The following is a 25,019-nucleotide window of genomic DNA, read 5'->3' as shown; positions in this document are numbered from 1 at the left end:
CTTCAGATAAGCTGCGTAGCTGCCCATCTCACACCTTAAAATCAGGCCAACACTCCCAACAGAGAGTGACAAGACGGATGTAGCTATGGCTTCAGATAAGCAGCATAGCTACCCATGTCACACCTTAAAATCAGCCCAATACTCCCAACAAAGAGTGACTAGACTTATGTAGCAATGGCTTTCCAAAAAAGAGCAATAAGACTGATGTAGCCTTGGCTTTCTTTCTAGATGGTAAAGTATTCGATGCTTTGGCATTCGATGCTATGACTAGATACCCTTTGGCGTTAGATAAGCAGCATAACTTCCAATCTCACACCTTAAAATAAGGCCCACACTCCCAGCAAAGAAAAAAATAGAGTAACAGGTATCCACATGCCTGATCTTTTATGCCACCTAGACTGCGTGGCTAGAGCAGGCCCAGCCACAAATAAGGTCTCTTGGCTAAAAATATTCCAGTTAAGCCAAGACATGTTTGCTCCATAAGAAATCCTTTTACTATCAAAGTCCCAAAATAGACAATAAAATACTCTCAGTAAAATTCTTATCTTGGACCCTGCATGTAGCCATGCTGCGAGAAATCTAAGAGTAACAATGAAAAGGATATACCTCATCTCACTACATGGGACATTTTACAGCATTTTACTGTGGTCATTCTTTGGGGGGGGGGCAGCCCGGCAGCCTCAATACCCCTGTGTTATCACCAGCATTGTCCCTTCCCCTGCGCCCTCCACACCCTCCCGCAGCCTCTCTTTTACAAGCTCCTGTCTTTTAATACATTTTTTTTTGTGCATATTAGCCAAACAAAATTTCGACTTTTTACACAGTATCAAAAAAGAATAAAACATTTCATTATTACAAAATTATACAATCACATAATCAACCAATTTTAAAACTTTAAGTAGTTTCACTACTTCCATTGACAAAAAAACGTCATTGCCAGCAATTATTCTTTCCCAAAAGTCATTTGGGTCGGGCCATCTCCCTCTGTCAAAAAACCTCTCTAATCTCCCACAAGTTAGTTCCCTTGTTCCCGGACAGGATAGGATCAACTGTTTCACAGTCTGTTAAACATTTCCATCACATTCCTGGCAGACGTCAGATGGATAGACATGCTTGTCACGAATGTGCAGTATTTCCAACGTTGGAAAAATGTTTAATTTAAATTGAAAAAAATTCATCCTAGCCTTGGAGTCGTGTAATGAGGCCCATTTTATTTTAAGCATTTCCAAAAAAGCATTATCTCCCTTAATCACTTGATAGTGAACATCCCCATGAGAGTGTCACGTTGGGCATCCTTTATCAGTCTAAACAATGAGACCCATCTTAGTTCCATAGAGAATAAAAGGGAAAGAAGACCCAACACATATCGAACCAAGGCCATTGGAACAGAGTTTGGGAGGCTAAGAACTCTTTTCCATAGCTTCGCCTCAGCATGTTCCCAGATAATAAGGAAACCTTGAATATTGCACGCAAGACCAAAGAGCAGCATTGGTATAACCTTTTCATTGTTAGTGGAGCATGGGGTAATCGTCGAGCCAAGATAAATGAGTTCCCCCACTACCGATACAACCGTGCCATTGATTTTCCAAGAAAAAGGCTTAGTTTTCGTCAGTGGGCGCTTAAAGATCATCACTTTGGATTTATCTGGGTTGATTTTCAAATCGTTAGCTAATGCATAGTCTCCCAGTGCCCTCACTAGCCTTTGGAGGCCTATTTGCGTATAATCTAAAACCATGATGTCGTCCGCGTAGACTAAGAAAGAGAGCTTGGTCTCACCAATCTTAGGACTGGCCAACAAAAGAGCCAGGAAGGAATTTAATATATCTGAGATATAAAGATTGAATAGGAAGTGGGCCACCAAGCAACCCTGACAAACCCCTATCTGAATTCTAATCAGCTGTGATAGATCACCCGCAGTCGATAATCTGACTCTTAGTGTAGAGTTTTGATGTAATTCAATAAGAATTGCCAACAGCGGTTCGGGAAACCCCAATTTTTCAACTTCCACCACAGGCACTCCCTATTTACAGTGTCAAAGGCCTGGGATAAATCCACCCATGCCCCAAAGAGTGGTCTCCCCCCTTGACTGTACTCCCAGAGCTTAGACAAGTTAAATAAGATTATTGAGAGAGGTATAGAGGCCCCTCCGGAATCCTGTCTGAAATTTAGACATAATTTTATTTGCTGATGCCCACTCTTCAAGATCTCTAAGGACCAGACCGGCAAATATTTTGCTGTCTGCATCCTGAAGGGATATCGGGCGGTAATTGCTTGCAGCTAGGCGGTCACCATGCTTGAAAATCGGTATTATTATACAGCTTTTCCAGGGATTAGGTATAATAGTTGTTGCAATGATGTTATCAAATAAAGCTTTTAGGACCCTGGACCAAGTATCTGGGTTGGATTTCAAGATAGCATTAGATAGGCCATTAGGCCCTGCCGCATGGGAGACTGATGCTTTAGTTATTTTCAATCGAATCTCCTCCACAGTGTAGGACAGGGCCCAATTACCCCAGAGAATAATAATCAGTGGTTTGTACTCTTTTACACCATAGATCTTATGGTGTAAAGTGCTCCACCCAAGAATGCTCCTGGATAATAGTTTCTTGGCCATGTACATTGGTTTTATTAATTAATGACCAAAAGCTGTGGGAGTTTCTGAAACTGACAGTTTTCAGCATAGATTCACCCTCTTTCTGTAGTCTTATTGCACGATGCGATCTCATCTGGTTCCTAAATTTGTTGTTTATCTATCTAACCTCCAAGGAGTACTCAGGCTTATCCTTTTTTGCAAAGTTTAACAGAGATAGGGCCATTCTACTATCTCTTTTTTCATTTCAAGAATGCCAATATCAAAGCAATCCATATGGTTTGGATTCATCTTATTCAAACCTAATTTTGGGGGGCCAGTTTCCAAAGAAGATTTACAAAATTATTTGGTTCAAATTGACACAGAAGATCCTGGTGAACATTATCCAAGATCATTGTCTCTAATCTGTCGTTCAGTATCTGACCCCCCTTAATAAATTTGACCAACCTGTTCCAAGCCGTATTAAGTGAGAGCGGTTGGTTCATATATGGCACCCTTTGAGTCAAGGGAATACAAAAGTTATCAGTCGACATGGCATGATCACTCATCATTTCTCCCCCGATCTTAAATTGACTACAGGCATCAAACTGGTTCTGAGAAAATATGATCAATGGTTGAGTATGACAACCCCCTTCTCCATGCGGGGCAATCTCATTATTCATTTCCAAATTACCATGTAGGCCTGTAATTCCCAATCTTTCATAAATTCAGCCCAAACTCTCCCATCTGTTCTCCTCAGCTTTCTTTGATCCACAGCAGACGTATTCTCTTTCAGACAATATGAGTTGAGATCTCCCATCAATAGTATATCATTGCTTGGAAATTGCATAGTAAATAAGGTCAACAGGTACCAAAGTTTCTGTACAAAAGGTATACTGGGTATTGAACAGGGTTCCAGTACACATTTACAAATAACCACCCTCTATCTCCATCTAAGTCCTTCAGTACTGCTCTTACAATAATAATCCCTGAGTCATCATTAGCAAGGACATACAAACTCCTGAAGATCCTATTCCTGCAAACGATCGCTAAACCCCCCCATCGGACGTACCACCACCCCTTTCGTTGACAGCTGAGGGTGAGAAGCAAAACCCTATACGTCAAACGATTTGAGGAGCCATGTTTCTTGAACAAAGATCAGATTGTGTAAAAGAAAGATGTATGACCTCGTAATATCATTACAGAGCGAGTTAGTGCCCCTCGAGTTCCATGATAGGGCTCTAACCCTCAGTGCAGTTAGAGATGCTGATCAGCCAAACCCAATTTAAGTAAGATCTGTGAGACAACCTCAGGGACCATAGCCAAGGTTGGTAACAATGGTTTGGGATCCTTCCGTTGTCTCTCTTCCAATCCATTTTGTGGCCTATTTGGGTTGGCCAGACTTTTTCCAGACATGTCTTTTGGTTCTACTTCGGATACCACAAGACCCCTATGGGACCAGTGAACACTAGCCCCCAAAACGGATGACCAGCCAAGCTTGGATTTAAGAGTCAGTCTGGCAATATTCATATTTGGAGAACACGGGAATCCAACAACATCAATATCTTCTGATGTATAGATGTTCAAACTCTGTATTTCCCTTGTTTCCGCCAAAATGGCTGACCGATTCAGCTTGTTTTTCCCCCTTTGCATTGATGGCAATCGTGATAGGTAGAGAACCAGCTCGGTACCAGAGTTTTTCACTTGGTTGTTTTTATTAACATTCTTTCTGGGCTCCGAGGGATGAAATCCTCTTAGTTGTTTTTCCTGTTCATTGTTATTAGTAATAGCTCCCAGAGGCCGGCCAGAAGGCTGGTGTTTTTCAAGTTCAAAAGACGAAAGCTGCTTCATTTTATTCTTTGAGTCTTGCCACTGCATCTCATTTTTTTTACCCAACTCCCCCTGCCGCCCTTCTTCCACCACCAGTGCTGGTAAATTGCCCACCTCCTTTTTCCTTAGAAACATTGGTGCAATCCTAGGCGATGGTTTTGGTATAGGGAGGAAAATTGGAGCAAGCTTTAAAGGGGGTTTGATGACATCCGTCTGAATCCCCACCGTTGACATGCTTACTTCTTTTTTTTTAACTGATGATTTCAATTTCACAGAGTCTGTGTTTTCCTTTTCAGTCTCTTCATTTATCCTCACCCGCTTGCTTTTCTTTGGCATCATCTGCTCTGTCAAGATCGCTTGTTTTTTTTTTTTAAGGTTTCGTAAGAAACACTTTGAGGATTTTGATTTATTCTTTTTCTTTTTAGATGGATAAGCCTCAATTTCTGTGTCACCACTAAACTGATGAGAGTCTATAGATATCACAGACTCCTGAAATTGTTTTTTCCGCTTCTTTTTCATTTTCCCATTGGGTTTTGTCCCTTTTTCCTTTTGGTATTTGGGTACTGGCGAGGGAGCTATTTTTCCAGAGATCTCTATTTCTCTCTTTGATTCATCTGTCTGTGGTCTTAGAGCTTCTTCTATTTCCACCAGTCGTGCCAAGCGGACAAACTCCTCCATAGTAGAAGTGGAAAGAGGGGTATCATCCATCTCCTGTGCCTTCATCTTTAAGTGAGCACAGTTTCCACATTTATCTTCCTTATCTTTCAATCTTTCCTTCTCCAGCCAATACTGATGGAATTTGGCCATATCATTTTTCATCTCCTCACATTTAGAGAGGATCTGATCTGATCTCTGTATAGTGATTTGTTGACTTCGTTCTTGTCGAATTTCAGTTGTTATATCATTTAAGGCCGATTTTAGCACCACCAGAGAAGAGTCATGTATTTCCCGATCTTTTATCATTTCCAGAAGATGGGCAAAATTGATTTGAACTTTATTCTTTGTAGCTTCACAGACCTTCATAAGTGAGCCCAGAACAAAGCTGAGAGCAGCCATAGATTGGGAATTAAGAGGCTCGTCCTTAGGAGGAGAAGCCCTCTTTTCTCCTTCCATGGGTATTAGTTCTTTACCTGCTCTTCGGTCTTGGTAGTCTCTAGCAACTCTGAAAACCTCCAACAAGGCGGAGATTGCATTCAATTCAAAGGATGAGGCTAAATTTAGGAGATTTTCTGAATTTATCAGATCTTGTTCCGAAAGATGAATTCTCCCTTTCCCCGCAGTCATTAGACAGGATTGCAGGTCTACAGGCACCAGGCTCTCTTTCTCCTTCACTTCTGCTGACGGGCACATTATCTGACCAAGATCCCGAGGGAATTAATCAAAAATTGTAGTTTTTAGAAATTCCAAGGACGCCACCCGGCGGCCGCGACTTGGATCACACTCAACTGGTGGGTCAAAGGTAGCTCCACCCGCAGTCTCCTTCTGGTCGGTGATACAAAGTTAGATGCTGCTGACTCAAGCCCTCCTCCTAACTTGAACAACGCCGGCACTCCACCGCCACCCCACGGTGAGAAATTGGATTTATTGGAGTACTTAAATGTGCGAACTGCTTTGTTGAAACTACATACGGCTCTAGAATTATTTACTTGACAGTAGCCGTGCTTGTTTTGCCTGCTGCATACAGTTGTATGCTTAAATCATTTACTCAGGTTTAGAGCATTATGGAAATGGAGTAATTTCTGATAATTACTGGCATTTTGCTTGCCCCACCCCCATGCTGACATAAAACCTTCAGGCTTTCAAAACACTGGTTTCCCAACAACGAGATTTATTTAGAACTCAAGGCAACCCTAATGAGGTCTTTACTGAGGTCAGTCAGTTTTTTGCATTGGCTGGCAGTTTTCCAGTGTGTTGAATGTATTGAGTTTATTAGGCGCACTCTGTAAAGCAAGCAAAAGCAAGCTAGAGGTTGCTTTGTTTACAAGGTACTCCACCCTCCGCTGACCACCCACTGCTGCTCCCACTGCTTCCCGCACCAAACTGATGCTGGAGTTTCAGTTTTCAAAAGCAATTTCAGAGACAACAAGCCAAGACGATCCAAGCTGAGAGAGGCCGGCAAGCTCTGACAAAACTCTGACAGAATTCTCCGCGAAACGGCGAGGTTGGGAGCCTCGCTCACCTCCACTCCACTGCCGCCACTACCCTTAAAGGATAGTTTTCTGTATTCCTGTATTCCTAATATAACAACATTAAAAGAAATACTGCTCTCCAAGATTATTTTGCAGGTGTTCATGATTAATCGTCTGAGTTTCAATAACGTTTATTAATTCATCAATCTTTTATGACGTGCTTAATACCAGAGGCGAGTCTCTTAGCACAGGACGGAACCTGTGTTGCTCTGCCTTGTCTTGCTTCCAAGACAATCATGTTGCCCCTGAGCTATCCTCCCGGCTGTGGTATCCTACAGTACCAACACTACTGTATTTCTATGATTCCCATGTATGTCATCATATTTATCGGTGACCTTGTGCTTCGACTTGCCAGGCAGCTGTGAGAAAGCACGGGAAAGGTGAGGTGAGGGTCGATGGCACTATATGGGCTCATAATCAAGTTTCAGAAGTAGTCCAACACTCACAAGGATGGAGACGCGATCACTTCATTGACGGCTTTGGGCAGAATGGCCCACATCCAACATGGGGACTTGTCTTGGGATACCCATTCTTTGCATTCCGACCTTGCAGTGAAGCCGGGTAGCAGAAGTGCCCGCTCAACATTAGAAGTCCCAGAAATGTCAGGCAACTCTCTTTTTTGGAGTGATACACCAGATATTTCTGCCCAAAATGTTTTTAAAATGTCTCAAACCTAAATTTTACTTTATTTCAATGAGAGTCAATAAGAGAAAACAACTTTCCTCTTACTGGTCAAAATCTCTTCTTAAGTATTCTCAAATGATGGAAGGTATGGTCCAACAGTTCACTCTGCACCCTCACAGACAGCAACACTGGGGACAGGGGTGCAGTTGAGTGCAAGGTCTCAGCACAGACGGCAGACATTGTGAGTGTGTGCTATAGAGACATTCACACAGCCAGGGCAGTATTTGACTACGCACTAGACCTCTGAATCACTTATGGCCTAAAGTCCTCTCGCAGAGCATGAGACTAAGACAAAGCCCTCAAGCCCTTTTTGTAAGCAATGTAGGTCCTAGTTAACATATCAGGATGCAATTGGGACTGACCATCTATCAGACCAAGTGTCATGATCACTGCTTCCAAGGAGTCAGGACCAGCCCAACGTCCTTGGAAGCAGGCCCCTAACCTTAATCCTAGGCACCAGCCGGTCCCCACTGGGACCTTTTGGACCTTGTCCTGGTGCCAGTGGCGCCAGGCTCATCAATGCCATCGGTCCCGGCACTGGAAGCGCCGGGCTCAAAATCTATATGAATATGCTTGGGTGGACTTACCTGCAGCAGACCATGCTGCTTACTTACCAGCTGCATAAGAATCCTCAGTAAGCCGGAACTACTTTCTTACCTGGGTGGGGCAAGCTCCACTCCCTGGATACAACACTGGAACTCTTCTGGAACAGGAACTCTTTTCTTACCTAGGCGGGGCCGTGGAGGAAGACGCCTCAGCACTCCAAGGCTATTTAAACCACACCCGATTGATGAAACGTGCTTCGCGTTATTCTGCATCTGCAGCAGAACGCTCACCGAGTCTGTTCCAGCTTTTCTTCTATCCGGGCCCGAACCTGCAAGAATAATTCTTACCATTCCTGCATCCAGTCTTCAGCAGAACCTGCAAGAACAATACTTACCATCCCCACATCCAGTCTTCAGCAGCACCTGCAAAATAAGAAACTACAGGTTAGCACGGCAACCTTCATACGAAGCGCATTACTCACCTGATTCATCGGCAGCGCCCATTTCATCACGCTGCATCTCCGCCTGTGAAAACAAAGGCATAGTTATTTCTTACCGGCACTCTGGGTCTCCAACGCTGCAATCCGGACCTGAAAGACAAAGGAGAGACATTAGACAGGTATTTACTTACGCCCATCGCGCTCGCCATAATAGGACGCCTGCAAATACTCCGGCGTTTTCCAGCATCTCTTCAGCACGAACCCGCAGCTGCAAGAGAAAAGAAACAGTTAGAGCGCTTGCATTTACTCACGCATTCCAAGCACTCCATTCCCATTCCAAGGCTCTGGCTCCAGCTTCGGCTCCCTTCACACCATCTTCTGTCTCCAGAGCCCTGCAAAACAAATAGGAGAAAGCATTATACCAAACCCTGATCTACATAAAGGTGCCCTCGCACGTAAAGACTTTAAGGACAAAAGGTGTCCGGAAACTCACCGCTCGTGCAGTTAACGGCGGTAGCGATCCTCTGATGTTAAGAGGCCTACGTTTTACCCAGTGAAGGAACTGGCAACGGCACCCTGCACCAGACGCAGATCGAGAGCCCAGCATTCACCTATCTAAGGTGAGCACGTTGACCTGGGGGATTCTACGGGGAAGCTGGGAATAGAGAGAGAGAGAGAGAGAGAGAGACACTCAACTGCCCAGATCATTAACCCCCATATTCTCTCACCTGCAGAAATCTCACCCTTCGAGTTCGACACACAGTGCGAAGAGGCTCAGTCCCAGAAGCCAACCGAGTCCTGCACATCACTTTTCGAGTCACAGACACCTTCCTGCCTAGACCAGCGCCTCCGTGGGAATCAGGTGAGCGTTACAGAACGCGAAGCCCACCGCAAAATTCCTACCCAGGCGCAATGGAAACCTCGGACACTGATCATTTGGCCCAATTGCTTGGGGAATTAAGAGCAGAAGTACATGCAGCTCATCAGGAAACAAACTCACTAAGAAGAGAGCTGATAATATCCAAGGAGCGAACAGAGGATCTCGCTAGGCAATTGCTACAAACGCAGGCAGGACAGACACCTTTGCCCGCTCCAGGAGGAAGTTATCCTTCAGCATCCTCAAATCCTGTGCAAATCAATCTACCTGGTAATGTGCCCTTGGCTCCGCCCGAACGCTTTTCCGGTGACCCAAAGAAGTTTGCAGTGTTTATTAACCAGTGCCGCCTACACTTTTTATGTCGACCAGCTGCCTTCCCAACAGATCAGACCAAGGTGGCTTTCGTACTTTCTTACCTCAGTGGCAGTGCCGCAGATTGGTCGATCCCTTTAGTCACTCAGGATGATCCGGTTCTTCATGATTTCCAGGCCTTCCAGTCCAGCATGGAGAAACTGTTCGCAAGACATCCACAAGGGCAGGCCTTGGACAATGAACTCCTTTCATTACGGCAGGGTAATCAAGAACTCTTGACTTATATTGCTTCATTCAACAGACTTATAGTGGAAACCCAATGGCCTGAGGACAAAAGAATAACGCTTTTCTACAGAGGCCTGCGTGGAGAGCTCAAGGATGTGTTAGCTCAAGTTGTGAATCCTCCACAAGAATGCTCAGAGTATATTGACTTAGTTGTTCAATTAGACCACAAATTACAGAACAGGAAGGCTGATCGTTCCAAATTTGACACCCGAGTGTTTTCTAAACCACAGACCTCTACTAGGGGAGCTGACACCGTGGAACCCATGCAAATAGGGGGCATGAAAGGACCTTTAACCCAAAAGGAGCGGGAAAGAAGAAGACAGCTGCAATTATGCCTCTATTGTGGAAACTCGGGGCACTTTCTTCGAGACTGTCCAGTGAAACCAGCTAAGAAGGCTGTAGGAGCCGCAGATACCAGTGCCACAAATTCTGAACAGGGAAACGACCTAGCCCGACAAGTGTAGAGGTCCTCTTGCCGAGCGTTAAAATCTGTCCCGTGACCTCGCATTTCGTGGTGCCTATGGTCTTCATTAGCCCTGAACGTCCGGATCGTTTGCATGCAATTGAAGCTTACATCGACAGCGGAGCAATCGGTAATTATGTGGATCGTGAAATGGCATCAAGGATGAATCTACCTCTTGTCCCTAAGGCAGTAAAAGACGTCATTACTACAGTGGATGGCACGGAGATAGCCTCTGGACCAGTAACGCACGCCACCCAAGAAGTGACGTTAGTGAGCCAAGATGGACACCGGGAGAAAATCGTGTTCGATGTGATCAAGGCCCCTCAGTTCCAGATCATTCTGGGAATTCCTTGGTTAGAGAAGCACAATCCTCGGATCGATTGGCGAGCAAAGACGGTTCAGTTTCCAGAATGTTTGACCACTTGTTATTCTCGGCCTGATGTCTCATTGGCGGCAATCTCTTCTGAGGTTCCCAAATTACCTCCCGAATACCAGGAATTCCAAGACGTCTTTCGGAAGGACCAAGCTAACACCCTGCCTCCTCATAGGTCTTACGACTGTCAAATAGATCTGATACCTGGAACAACTCCTCCTTGCAGTAGGATTTATGCCCTCACCGAGCCAGAGAATCTTCACCTCAGACAATATCTGGACCAATACCTAGGTAACGGGTTTATTCGTCCTTCAAAATCTCCAGCTTCCTCGGCTTTGTTCTTCGTTCCGAAAAAGGAAGGAGACCTTAGGACTTGTATAGAATACCGCGCCCTGAATCAGATCACCATTAAAAACAGATACCCGTTACCTTTGATCCCTGAACTCCTGGACCAAGTCAAAGACGCATGTATATATACAAAGTTGGATCTCAGTGGAGCCTACCATTTGGTACGAATAAAGGAGGGCGATGAATGGAAGACGGCCTTCCGCACCAAGTATGGGCTATTTGAGTATCAAGTTATGCCCTTTGGACTTTGTAACGCTCCGGCCGCCTTCCAGTATTTTATGAACGATGTCCTTAGAGAACTCATCGATGTATGTGTTGTTGTCTACATTGATGACATCCTCGTCTATTCATCATCTGAAGAGGAACATCAGAAACATGTTAAAGAAGTCCTCGAGAGATTACGTCAACATAACCTTTTTGCTAAGCTTGAAAAATGCGTTTTCAACGTAACTGAAGTGGAGTTCCTGGGATTCATATTGTCCCCTAACGGAGTCCATATGGATTCGAAAAAAGTCGATGCGATCATCAAGTGGCCTTCACCAACCTCTGTAAAAGGAGTTCAAAGCATGTTAGGTTTCGCTAACTTTTACCGTAGATTCATTCCTGAATTCTCTCGAATTGTCCAACCCATCACCGCTCTGTTAAAGAAGAACAAACGTTTTGAGTGGTCTACCGAGGCAGAACAAGCCTTTCAGGACTTAAAAGTTAAATTCATTTCTGCACCTGTTCTAAAACATCCTCGTCCAGAACTCCCCTACATTGTGGAAACGGATGCTTCTAGTCTAGCTATGGGGGCAGTTTTATCACAAAGAGATCCGGTCACACACCAATTACATCCTGTAGCCTTTTGGTCTTGCAAATTCTCGGCTCCCGAGATCAACTATTCAATTACAGACAAGGAACTTTTAGCTATCAGATCGGCCTTTAAAGCCTGGCGGCATTATCTTTTGGGAGCCAGACCCACAGTCACCGTAATGACAGATCACCGCAACTTACAATATCTAAAGACGGCCAAGGCTCAGTCTTCCAGGCAACTTCGCTGGGCTCTGTTTTTGGCTGAGTTTGACTTTATAATTACTTATCGACCAGGCAGTAAAAACGGAAAAGCAGATGCCCTCTCCCGGATGGGAATAGATGAACACTTGACCAATCCAGAACCAATACCCATAATTCCAGAACAAAGGATTTTGGGCTTGGTCAGCGCTCAATCCTTTGAAGACATCAAGACTACAGTCAAATCAATCCTAACTCCGGCCGAATTACAGGACTGGCAATTAAAGGGAAAAGAATTCACTGTGGATCAAGACCTTCCATATTTGCGAGGACGATTGTACTTGCCCAGTGAGAAAATACAAGAACAAGTGATCTCCTGTTATCACGACTCACTAATGGAGGGTCACCCTGGCATTACCAAAACCATGGAAAAGGTCAAAAGACATTTCTGGTGGCCATCATGGAAGAAGGATATTAGAGACTTTGTAATCTCCTGCGGTGTATGTGCCCAAAATAAAAGTCAGAAGGAGAAACCAGCCGGCCTCTTACATCCACTAGACATCCCTCCCTGTCCATGGCATACCCTGTCCATGGATTTCATCACGGACTTACCTCCATGCTCAGGGTATAATACCATTTTAGTAGTCGTGGATCTATTCTCCAAGATGGCTCACTTCATTCCCCTGAAAGGCCTACCTACAGCTTCAGTATTGGCCCGAGAATTCTTAGAAAACATCGTTCGGCTACACGGTTTTCCCTCGGTTTTGGTCTCCGATAGGGGAAGTCAATTCATCTCCCACTTTTGGCGAAGTTGCTGTTGTTTAGCCCAAATTGATGTGAGACTTTCAACCAGTCACCATCCCCAAACTGACGGACAAACCGAGAGGACAAATCAAACTCTAGAGCAATATCTACGTTGCATGCTCCAACAAACTGAAAACCCTTGGAAGGACATTCTTTGGATCGCGGAGTAGGCTTATAACAATTCGACTCATTCGGGAACCGGGAAGACTCCCTTCTTCTTATTATATGGACACCATCCTAGGACCTCGAACCTGGATCCTCCCCAAGAATTCGAAGCACCTGCTGTGGATCACTTGCACTCTGAGATCACTCGTGCTTTTAAGGAAGCCACTGCCCATCTGCAAAGAGCTAAAGCTCAATTCAAGAAAGGAGCAGATCAACACCGTAAAGAGGCCCCTCACTACGCAGTAGGAGTTCAGGTCTGGTTATCCACTAAGCACCTGCCTCTAAAAGGACCCCGCACCTTCATTCCGAGATACCTTGGACCCTATCTCATCTCTGCTATAATTAATCCGGTAGCTGTCAAATTGGAATTACCTTCGCATATGAAAATACATCCAGTATTCCATGTCTCCTTACTAAAACCAGTACAACCAGAAACCCGATTGACCGAACTCCCAGAACCTGTTTTAGTAGATGGAGAACTCGAATTCGAAGTAAAGAACATCCTAGATTCCAAAATCTCCAAATCTAAATTATATTATCTGGTTGATTGGAAAGGATACGGCCCCCAGGAAAGGTCTTGGGAACCCTCAGAATATGTCCATGCACCTCGTCTGGTCAAGAAATTCCATCTGAATCACCCCGACAAACCAAAACCCCCAGAGAAGACACGCTTGGGAGGGGCCTTGAGGGGGGGTACTGTCATGATCACTGCTTCCAAGGAGTCAGGACCAGCCCAACGTCCTTGGAAGCAGGCCCCTAACCTTAATTCTAGGCACCAGCCGGTCCCCACTGGGACCTTTTGGACCTTGTCCTGGCGCCGGTGGCGCCAAGCTCATCAATGCCATCGGTCCCGGCACTGGAAGCGCCGGGCTCATAATCTATATGAATATGCTTGGGTGGACTTACCTGCAGCAGACCATGCTGCTTACTTACCAGCTGCATAGGAATCCTCAGTAAGCCGGAACTACTTTCTTACCTGGGTGGGGCAAGCTCCACTCCCTGGATACAACACTGGAACTCTTCTGGAACAGGAACTCTTTTCTTACCTAGGCGGGGCCGTGGAGGAAGACGCCTCAGCACTCCAAGGCTATTTAAACCACACCCGATTGATGAAACGTGCTTTGCGTTATTCTGCATCTGCAGCAGAACGCTCACTGAGTCTGTTCCAGCTTTTCTTCTATCCGGGCCCGAACCTGCAAGAATGATACTTACCATTCCTGCATCCAGTCTTCAGCAGAACCTGCAAGAACAATACTTACCATCCCCGCATCCAGTCTTCAGCAGCACCTGCAAAATAAGAAACTACAGGTTAGCACGGAACCTTCATACGAAGCGCATTACTCACCTGATTCATCGGCAGCGCCCATTTCATCACGCTGCATCTCCGCCTGTGAAAACAAAGGCATAGTTATTTCTTACCGGCACTCTGGGTCTCCAACGCTGCAATCCGGACCTGAAAGACAAAGGAGAGACATTAGACAGGTATTTACTTACGCCCATCGCGCTCGCCATAATAGGACGCCTGCAAATACTCTGGCGTTTTCCAGAATCTCTTCAGCACGAACCCGCAGCTGCAAGAGAAAAGAAACAGTTAGAGCGCTTGCATTTACTCACGCATTCCAAGCGCTCCATTCCCATTCCAAGGCTCTGGCTCCAGCTTCGGCTCCCTTCACACCATCTTCTGTCTCCAGAGCCCTGCAAAACAAATAGGAGAAAGCATTATACCAAACCCTGATCTACATAAAGGTGCCCTCGCACCTAAAGACTTTAAGGACAAAAGGTGTCCGGAAACTCACCGCTCGTGCAGTTAACGGCGGTAGCGATCCTCTGATGTTAAGAGGCCTACGTTTTACCCAGTGAAGGAACTGGCAACGGCACCCTGCACCAGACGCAGATGGAGAGCCCAGCATTCACCTATCTAAGGTGAGCACGTTGACCTGGGGGATTCTACGGGGAAGCTGGGAATAGAGAGAGAGAGAGAGAGAGAGAGAGACACTCAACTGCTCAGATCATTAACCCCCATATTCTCTCACCTGCAGAAATCTCACCCTTCGAGTTCGACACACAGTGCGAAGAGGCTCAGCCCCAGAAGCCAACCGAGTCCTGCACATCACCTTTCGAGTCACAGACACCTTCCTGCCTAGACCAGCGCCTCCGTGGGAATCAGGTGAGCGTTACACCAAGGGTGTTCAGACCATGGTAAAGGTTACCTTAAGACCTCCACAGACAAGGCCCTATCCATAGTTTAAGCACGTGCTTGGCTCATTCGTGGATATAACAGTACTCATGTTGGGTTAGATGTCTGAATATAATAATATTATCTTCTTGTCTAGCAGTGCCTCCTGTCAGACTGTGTGCCTGCTTCTAAGCACAGTAATAACAGGTGTTGTTATTACCCCATTTTGAATGCTACTTGGTTGATCAACCTCGGAAGGCTGAAAGGCCCAGCCGCGGGATTTCAAACTTGACCTTTAGGTCCAACAACCATAGGCATGCCAAAAAGGGTATATAACATTTCTGGTGGAAATGTTAGGTCACGATGCTGCACTGGCTACAAGATAAGATTACAGCTGTGGTAGAGGAATAATAGACTCTTGGATGCTCCTAGATCCCAAAGTCGAGGAATCTGCGTTATGGTGAAGTGGATATGGCTATGGCTATGGCTATTGCTAAAAAATTGCTAAAAATTGACCCATTGGCCAACCATTCTATGGACTTTAAGAAAAAAGCATAAGGTGAGTCATGTGATGAAACTCAAGAAATTCAATAAATGGATTATTTATATCGGAAACCATCCTTCTGCAGTGGGACATCCTCTTGAAGGGGGAATCGTTAGTGCCATTGGACTTTCAGGCCATGTTACTAACTGTCCCAATATATCGGCCTTAGTAGACACTTCTGAAATTCCACGGGGTGTGGACATTTTTTTGTCTTCTCATCCGTATCTCTTCTGTGGCCTAGTGTTTTATCAACCTCCTGTAGCCAGTAGCAGAGGCGCTTGAGACTCTGCGGTTGTGGATTATAATTTATTTGTATTACAGAATTGTCATGTCAAAAGACGAGTTCCTATGGTCTCAGGTGAACATGGCGCAGGATTTGGTTCAGCACTTTGGCTTTTTGTTCAAGTGGGAGAAATTCGAGCTGATACTTTCATGGCCGATGTAGTGTCTAGGGTTCAAGGTGGACACTGTGAGTGTGACTGAGGTATTTGACTCATAAGGTTCATGCAATTCTATAGAAAATCACAGTAGTTATGCCAAAAGCCAGCATCCCATTGAGAGAGCTGGCAAGTCAATTTCCACCTTTATCAATCCGGGCACTCATTCTGATGTCGTCTACATTACAGTGATCTGCAAAAACAAAAAATATGGCAGCTGTAGGTCTGTATGTCACTGGCATGAGAATAACGGCACAGAAAGCCATCAGCTACAGGCCGATCTTTGCCTTTCACGTCTCCCCCTCGTCACTTTCAGGTGGGTCACAACTGCAACCTCACGTTTATGCCGCTCACACCTGCATCCCTTTCCTCAATGTCACCCCCTCCCTTGCTTATCCACTTACCTGTTTCCGCCTTCCCATCCGCCATAGCACCCTGCCCCAGGGAGAAGTGTGTTGAACTGTTGTGCATCAGCCTTCACACAATGCTCTTTTGTTGTGCAGCAAGCTTTTCCCTGGTGGCCTTGAGACAGCAAACAAATCAAGTAATTGTGCCAAGGCCTTCCGTACGCTCGTTTGGTTCTCCTTACAGAAGAAGCCCTGATAGAACTTCAGTGGTGGTTGGATTATATGGAGGTCTGAAAAAAGGGCAGAGCCATCACCAGCTCCATTCCTGATTCGGTTATCAAATTAGGTGTAAGCAGGTCCAGTTGTGGGGGCTAGACATGGGAGCATCTCCACTAGGACAAATTAACTGATCCTTCGTGTCAATATTTCACAGGGTTTGGTAGGCTCTTTTCAAAGGCAAGTTCCTAACTAACAAAAGATAGGGTGAGGTGTTGTATCCTATTTAAGACGGTCAATATTTTGGCCATCATTTTTATTAGTCACCTGAACAAAATGGGGTTTAGACTGTTGGGAGAATTGGCAAGGAATTTCAAGCACTATTGCCTAGTCAAGGAAGTTTCAGTCGGGGCAGTGTGCCTACTCAGTTTATCTAATGAAGTGGCAGAGTGGAGCTCCAAGTAATTTCAAGATTCCTAGGTTTGGAAGCTGGAGGCTGATTTGTTTAGCAGGTACAGTGGGGAAGATATCACACTGACCTACTTGCTTCACAACTCAACTCCCATCTATTGAGGTTCTTCATCTGGAGACTCGTGTCATGATGCCTACCCCCGGGGACCCAGACCAAGTCCAGCAACCCCGGAAGCAGGCATCAAGTTATTCCAAGCAAGCCCAACAACCCCTGCTAGGGGCTATTTGGGTGAAGTCCTGGCGTCTATGGTGCCAGGCTCATATGAAGAGTCAGTCCTGGCTCAATAGGCGGCAGGCTCATAGAATAAAACTTACCTGATGCAGACCATGCTGCAAACTTACCTGATGCAGACCATGCTGCAAGAGCTCCAAGCTAAAAGAGGCTTGGAAGGGACTACTTTACTTAGGGACTATTTTTTACTCGGGTGGGGCTGGGGAGGAATACTTACCTGGGACTACTTTGAGGGCTATTTAAACCACGACTGAAGACCAGAACGCGCTTCGCGTTATTCTGCACTCACCGTGCCTGCAAGTCTGCATCCAGTCTTCTGCCACGCCCGCCTCGAGTCTGCAGCTCCTAGAAAAAGGGAGAAAGAAGGAGAAAAGGCTAGAACAAGAGCAATACCTTTGATCCTTACCTGAATTCCCGATCCAACGCGCCTTCGAGCTAGAAGAAAGAAGTTATTTTATGCGTGTCGCCTCGCCTGCTGCAGCGCCGCGCTGAACTCACTGGCCTTCGCAGCATCTTCACATTCCACCGCATCCTTCTGGAAGACAAGAACAGCAAGGTGAGCCAAGGGAATACACAGAGGCAATATTAGTTACCCCCGATAGACTTATATGATTTTACCACCGGGGGTACTATTCCTCTTCACGGGTCGGCGCAGCTTCCACTGCATCCTCGCCGAACCCCAGCCCCTAAGGGGAACAAAAGGACAGCAAGGTGAAACAAAGGGACAAACAAGGGTAAACCTCCTCATCACAATAGACTTACCTGATTTTACCGCCGGAGGCATTATTCCCCGAGGCTTCATACTTTCTCTCAGCACCTGAATAAGGGAGAAAGCAACAGGTTACAAATTGACATTATTTCATCGAACTGTGTTGGATAATACAAATCCTTACCTGAATATTACCGGTTGTCACGAGGAACTCTTCGCTAGGGTCAAGCTGCAACCTGCAAGGAATCGGACAGAGTGAAAGTCAGACATTTGAACTCTTGCGAACTACATACTTACGGCATCTTGCCGGGAATCTCAGAGTCAATATTGTTCTGGAACTCACCAATTCCTTCGAGCCAGTGAAGCAACTGGTTATCTACGTGCCCCTGCGCTCAATTCAGGATGGAGAGCTCATCTTTCCAAACCATCAGGTGAGACTATAAGAGGGGACATCAAAGGTGATCAGTGGGGAGAACAGCGGGAGTGGGGGGGGGGGGGTTAAAGCTCACCTCCATGGGTGGTTAATTCCCTTTCTCCATTTGCAGAAGAATGTTCCTACGGGCCAAGCAAACGAAGCTAGGTGGGCCAGTCCAGTCCGTCATCTCAGCATTATGCGTCACATTGGTGGAGGCCGCAGCTGTCCAGTTCAGATCGACGCCCCTGTGGGAGCCAGGTGAGCGTAACAGAACGCGAAACCTACCCACAAATTCCCACCCGGGCGTTATGGATACCTCAGAAACTGACCAATTGGCCCAATTACTAGAGGAGCTGAGGGCTGAAGTGCATTCCGCCCATCAAGAAACCAATGCACTTAGGAGAGAACTGATTGTGTCAAAGGAGCGAACTGATAACCTTTCTAGGCAACTACTGCAAAGCCAGGCTGGTCAAGCACCCCTACCAGGTCCCAGGGAAAATCCAGCTCCCGTGTCATCGAGTAACCCTGTGCAAATAAACCTACCAGGAAATATTCCATTAGCTCCGCCCAAACTCTTTGCCGGAGATCCCAAAAGGTTCGCCGTGTTTATGAACCAATGCCGCTTGCACTTTTTATGCAGACCTGGTGCCTTCCCAAACGATCAAGCCAAGGTAGCCTTCGTTTTGTCATATCTCAGCGGCAGTGCAGCTGATTGGTCAATTCCACTAGTTACTCAGGATGACCCAATTCTTCGGAATTTTCAGGGCTTTCAAATGAGCATGGACAGACTATTTGCCCGGCTCTCCCAAGCACAGGCCCTGGATAATGAACTTTTGTCCCTACGACAGGGTAACCAGGACCTTCTATCCTACATCGCGACCTTTAATAGGTTGATAGTGGAAACTGGATGGCCTGAGGTAAAATGAATCACGTTATTTCATCGAGGGCTTCAAGGAGAACTCAAGGATGTCTTGGCTCAAGTCGTGAACCCACCTCAAGGCTGCGCTGAATATATAGACTTAGTGGTCCAGTTAGATCACAGACTTCAGAACAGAAAGGCTGATCGAGCCAAGTTTGAGAATCGGGTGTTGGTCAAAACCCACGCTAACCCCAAAGGAGCAGATGCTTCAGAACCCATGCAAATCGGAGGGGTTAAAGGACCCTTAACCCAGAAGGAAAGGGAAAGGAGGCCGCTAATGCAATTGTGTCTATATTGTGGAACCTCTGGGCATTTTCTACAGGATTGCCCTGTAAAACCACCTAAGAAGGTGGTAGGAGCTGCTGATAAAAGCCATATGGAGTCAGACTCTGGAAACGACAACGCTCGACAAGCGTAGAGGTCCGCTTGCCGAGTTTGAAGAAGGATACTCAGACCTCACATTTCATCATACCAATGGTCCTCGTAGATCCAAGGCAGCCATCGCGTATGCACGCAGTAAGGGCATACATTGATAGTGGGGCCATAGGAAACTATGTGGACTATGAATTGGCTTCCAGGATGAATCTACCTCTCTGCCGAAAAACCACCTCAGATGTCATCCCCACAGTCGATGGAACTGAAATTTCCTCTGGACCTGTAACTCATTCCACCGCAGAGATGACACTATTGGGTCGGGATGGGCATTGGGAGACTATTGTGTTTGATCTAATCAAAGCCCCACAGTTCCAAATAATACTGGGGATACCTTGGTTGGAAACACATAGCCCTTGTATTGATTGGCGAGAGAAGAGAATAACCTTCCCGGATTGTGTACAAACCTGTTACCCAAAAAAAAATGTGAACGTAGGCCTGGCCACAGTAACTACAGCAGTCGTGCAACTACCTCCAGAATACCAAGAATTCCAGGATGTCTTCCAAAAAGAACAGGCAAACACCTTACCTCCTCAAAGATTGTACGATTGTCAAATCGATCTCATACCCGGTGCACAGGATCTATGCCCTTATGGAACCTGAGAACCTTCACCTACGACAATACTTAGACCAGTACCTTGCTAATGGCTTCATTCGCCCATCCAAGTCCCCTGCATCTTCAGCTTTGTTCTTCGTGCCCAAAAAGGAAGGTGACCTCAGAACGTGCATAGACTACCGCGCCTTGAACCAGATAACTGTTAAGAACCGATACCCATTGCCTCTGATCCCTGAACTACTAGACCAAGTGAAGGACGCTTGCATATACACAAAGTTAGATCTCCGGGGGTCATACCATCTGTACGTGTAAAAGAGGGTGACAAATGGAAGACTGCTTTTCGCACTAAGTATAGGTTATTCGAATACCAGGTGATGCCTTTCAGGTTGTGCAATGCACCAGCAGCCTTCCAATACTTTATGAACGATGTCCTTCGTGAACTCATTGACGTTTGTGTTGTCGTATATATATCGATGATATTCTAGTATACTCCTCTTCAGAATCCGACCATGTGAAGCACGTCCGAGCAGTCCTTGAGAAATTGCGCCAGCACAAACTATATGCAAAACTGGAAAAATGCGTTTTTCATGCCAAAGAAGTGGAATTCCTTGGGTTTATCCTGACCCCAAAAGGAGTCCGAATGGCTCACGAAAGGTAGACGCAATACTTAAGTGGCCATCACCAAGTTCAGTTAAAGGAGTACAAAGCATGCTCGGCTTTGCCAATTTCTACCGCAGATTCATCCCGGATTTCTCACATGTTGTACATCCCATCACAGCACTCTTGCAAAAAATAAACGCTTTATGTGGACTGAAGAAGCTGAAAATGCCTTCCAAGAGCTGAAAGCGAAATTCACGTCTTCGCCTGTATTAAAGCAACCGCGGCCTGAACTTCCATACATAGTGGAAACTGATGCATCCATTCTAGCCATGGGAGCTGTCCTGTCTCAAAAGGACCCTGAAACTGGCCAGCTTCACCCAGTAGCATTTTGGTCCAGAAAGTTCTCGGCACCTGAGTTAAACCATGCGGTTACCGACAAGAAGTTATTAGCCATTAAATCCACCTTCAAGGCTTGGCGGCACTATCTTCTCGGTGCCAGGCATACCATTACTGTGATCACTGATCACCGGAACTTACAGTATTTAAAGACAGCCAAGGCCCAATCGTCACGCCAACTCCGATGGGCATTGTTCTTTGCCGAGTTCGATTTCGTGATAACCTATCGACCAGGTTGTAAGAATGGTAAAGCAGACGTCTTATCCCGAATAGGGATGGGAGAGGCAGAAGTGAACCCAGAACCAGTACCTATAATTTCCGAACAAAGGATCCTTGGCATGACTACTCTACAGACACTAGAGGACATTCAGGTAAAGATCCAGCAACTCTTTGATCCTACAGCCCTGCAGGACTGGGTAAAGAAATGCCCGGACTACTCTGTCACCAATGACCTGCCTTATTACCAAGGGCGGCTATTTCTGCCACACAAGGAACTACAAGAGCTAGTCATTTCCCGTTATCATGATACCCTAATGGAAGGGCACCCAGGTATTTCAAAAACTGAAGCTAAAATTAAGAGACTATTCTGGAGGCCCACCTGGCGAAAGGATATTAAATCATTTGTGATGTCTTGTGGTATTTGTGCCCAAACCAAAAGTTAAAAGAAAAAACCAGCTGGACTCCTACAACCTTTAGACATTCCGCCTACACCATGGCACACCTTATTGTTAGACTTTATTACTGATCTACCCCAATGCAATGGATTTAACACCATTCTAGTTATTGTGGATCTTTTTTCCAAGATGGCCCACTTTATTCCTTTAAAGGGATTACCTTCAGCTTCTATCCTGGCCAAGGAGTTCCTCGAAAACATTGTTCGCATACACGGATTTCCGTCCGTATTGATCTCTGACCGGGGCAGTCAATTCATTTCACATTTTTGGAAAAAATGTTGTCAATTGGCGCAAATCGATGTGAGGTTATCGACCAGTCACCACCCCCAAACCGACGGTCAAACGGAGAGGACCAACCAGACTCTCGAACAATACCTGTGTTGTATGCTACATCAGACTGAGAGTAATTGGAAAGACATTTTTTGGATCGCCGAATATGTATACAATAATTCAGTACATTCTGGAACTGGACAAAGCCCCTTTTATACCTTATATGGGCATCATCCTCGAACCTCAGACCTTGACTCACCCCAACACTTAGAAATGCCCGCAGTGGACCATCTGCACGCTACGATTACACAAGCCTTTAAGGAAGCAACTGCACATTTAAAACAGGCGAAAGAAAAATACAAGAAAGATGCTGATCGGCATAGAAGTGATACTCAACAATACCAGATAGGGGACCAAGTATGGTTAGCCACAAAACATATACCTCTAAAGAAAACACGGACCTTTAACCCCAGATATTTGGGACCTTACTCTATTAAGGCCATTATCAACCCGGTGGCTGTCAAGTTGGACTTACCTGCTAATATGCAAATTCACCCCGTCTTTCATGTGTCACTTTTGAAGCCAGTGCAACCAGGGACAAGACTAACCAAGCCACCAGACCCCATCCTTGTAGACGGGGAACCCGAATTTGAAGTTAAGAACATCCTGGACTCCAAGCTGATAAAGTCAAAACTTTTTTATTTAATCGACTGGAAAGGTTACGGACCACAGGAAAGGTCATGAGAACATAGTGACCACGTTCATGCACCCCGATTGGTGAAAAAATTCCACCGAAATTTTCAAGACAAACCGAAACCACAGGGACGAACGACTTTAGGAGGGGCCTTGGGGGGGAGTGCTGTCATGATGCCTACCCCCGGGGACCCAGACCAAGTCCAGCAACCCCGGAAGCAGGCATCAATTTATTCCAAGCAAGCCCAACAACCCCTGCTAGGGGCTATTTGGGTGCAGTTTTGGCATCTATGGCGCCAGGCTCATATGAAGAGTCAGTCCTGGCACCATAGGCGCCAGGCTCATAGATTGAAACTTACCTGATGCAGACCATGCTGCAAACTTACCTGATGCAGACCATGCTGCAAGAGCTCCAAGCCAAAAGAGGCTTGGAGGGGACTACTTTACCTAGGGACAATTTTTTACTCAGGTGGGGCTGGGGAGGAATTCTTACCTGGGACTACTTTGGAGGCTATTTAAACCACGCCCGAAGAGCAGCACGCGCTTCGCGTTATTCTGCATCCAGCAGCGTAACGCTCACCGTGCCTGCAAGTCTGCATCCAGTCTTCTGCCACGCCCGCCTCGAGTCTGGAGCTCCTAGAAAAAGAGAGAAAGAAGGACAAAAGGTTAGAACAAGAGCAATACCTTTGATCCTTACCTGAATTCCCGATCCAACGCGCCTTCGAGCTGGAAGAAAGAAGTTATTTTATGCGCATCGCCTCGCCTGCTGCAGCGCTGCGCTGAACTCACCGGCCTTCGCAGCATCTTCACATTCCACCGCATCCTTCTGCATGTTCCTGCCGCACTCCGGCACCTAAGGGGAAGACAAGAACAGCAAGGTGAGCCAAGGGAATACACAGAGACAATATTAGTTACCCCCATAGACTTACCTGATTTTACCACCGGGGTACTATTCCTCTTCCTGGGTCGGCAAAGCTTCCACTGCATCCTCGCCGAACCCCGGCCCCTAAGGGGAACAAAAGGACAGCAAGGAGAAACAAAGGGACAAACAAGGGGAAACCTCCTCACCACAATAGACTTACCTGATTTTACCGCCGGAGGCATTATTCCCCAAGGCTTCATACTTTCTCTCAGCGCCTGAATAAGGGAGAAAGCAACAGGTTACAAATTGAAATTATTTCATCGAACTGTGTTGGATAATACAAATCCTTACCTGAATATTACCAGTTGCCATGAGGAACTCTTCGCTAGGGTCAAGCTGCAACCTGCAAGGAATCGGACAGAGGCAAAGTCAGACATTTGAACTCTTACGAACTACATACTTACGGGAATCTCAGAGTCACTATTGTTCTGGAACTCACCAATTCCTTCGAGCCAGTGAAGCAACTGGTTATCTACGTGCCCCTGCGCTCAATGCAGGATGGAGAGCTCATCTTTCCAAACTATCAGGTGAGACTATAAGAGGGGACATCAAAGGTGATCAGTGGGGAGAACAGCGGGAGTGGGGGGGGTTAATGCTCAACTCCACGGGTGGTTAATTCCCTTTCTCCATTTGCAGAAGAATATTCCTACGGGCCAAGCAAACGAAGCTAGGTGGGCCAGTCCAGTCCGTTATCTCAGCATTACGCGTCACATTGGTGGAGGCCGCAGCTGTCCAGTTCAGATCGACGCCCCTGTGGGAGCCAGGTGAGCGTAACAACTCGATCCAGAAGAGGTGGCATCTGATGGCTTTCTCTAGGTGCACTTCTTCTTTGGTCACCGCATCTAAGAGATAATGTTGATCAGAGACAGAGTGTGCATTTCTGACTTTTACAGTGATTGCCAAGACCCTGGCTGTGGTGCAGAGAAGGTGAGTGGGGTTAATGATGATCACCTCTTGTTGTATTTTCAATTGAGGTTCCTGCAATTACTGAAAGTTCCTATGAATGCTCCAATCTGTTGTCACCCCCTATGGTGAGTGCAGGGTATCTCACTCTCATACGTGGAGGATTTAAGGTCATGTTGGAGGCTACTAAGACTCATGACTAACCTGAAGGGTTCATTCAGGACTCCCTG

The 25,019-nt window shown here is 46.1% G+C and overlaps 1 protein-coding gene across 1 annotated transcript in view; it reads left to right on the top strand.

Moving 5' to 3' along the window:
- LOC138507837 (E3 ubiquitin-protein ligase DCST1-like) overlaps window positions 1-25,019 on the top strand; it is a 484,214-nt gene that overhangs the window by 272,833 nt on the left and 186,362 nt on the right. The window lies entirely within an intron of this gene.

This window comes from Ambystoma mexicanum, chromosome 1p (assembly GCF_040938575.1).
Source record: "Ambystoma mexicanum isolate Mex_15411 chromosome 1p, UKY_AmexF1_1, whole genome shotgun sequence".
In the NCBI taxonomy this organism is placed as follows: Eukaryota; Metazoa; Chordata; class Amphibia; order Caudata; family Ambystomatidae; genus Ambystoma; species Ambystoma mexicanum.
Note: the sequence above shows the minus strand (reverse complement) of the source record. Positions and strands in the feature narration are given on the sequence as shown.